The 447-nt window shown below is 62.6% G+C and overlaps 1 long non-coding RNA gene across 1 annotated transcript in view; it reads left to right on the top strand.

Moving 5' to 3' along the window:
* Positions 1–447, top strand: part of LOC106723774 — a 23,053-nt gene that overhangs the window by 13,372 nt on the left and 9,234 nt on the right. The gene's annotated exons all lie outside the window — the stretch shown is intronic.

The raw sequence follows: 447 nt of genomic DNA, 5'->3' as shown, positions 1-447 counted from the left end.
AGGTAGCTCAGAGCAGGGGGCAGGTAGGAGCGGCACCGGTGGAGGAGGCAGCGGCCTGAGCAGAGGGGAGGCCAGCCGCACTGCGCTTGGTGAGCACCCGAGACCGAGCGCGGTGTGAAGACCAGACGGGCGCAGGCAGGAGGCAGTCCACCTGGAGACCTGGCCATTCGTCTCACGCCCGTTTGGTCCCTGCACTGGGCCAGGACACCAGGAGAAACAGCACAGGGTCACCCTGGGAGGGGGCGGGGGCATTCTAGTCACTAGAATCTAGTGAGAACAGCTTGAAAAGAAGGAGGTGAAGAGGCTTCCTTTCCGGGGGGCAAGGGGGAAAGGATGAGTGGGAGTTTGCCAGGCAAAGAGAAGAAAGGCTGGTCCACGAGCAAAGATTCAAAGCCAAAGAGTGTAAGAGGGAGGGTGAGCAGGGGTCTGGGGCAGAGGGCGCGGGGC

This window comes from Myotis brandtii, unplaced genomic scaffold (assembly GCF_000412655.1).
Source record: "Myotis brandtii unplaced genomic scaffold, ASM41265v1 scaffold64, whole genome shotgun sequence".
Taxonomy (NCBI): domain Eukaryota; kingdom Metazoa; phylum Chordata; class Mammalia; order Chiroptera; family Vespertilionidae; genus Myotis; species Myotis brandtii.
This window is presented reverse-complemented; position numbering and strand designations above follow the sequence as displayed.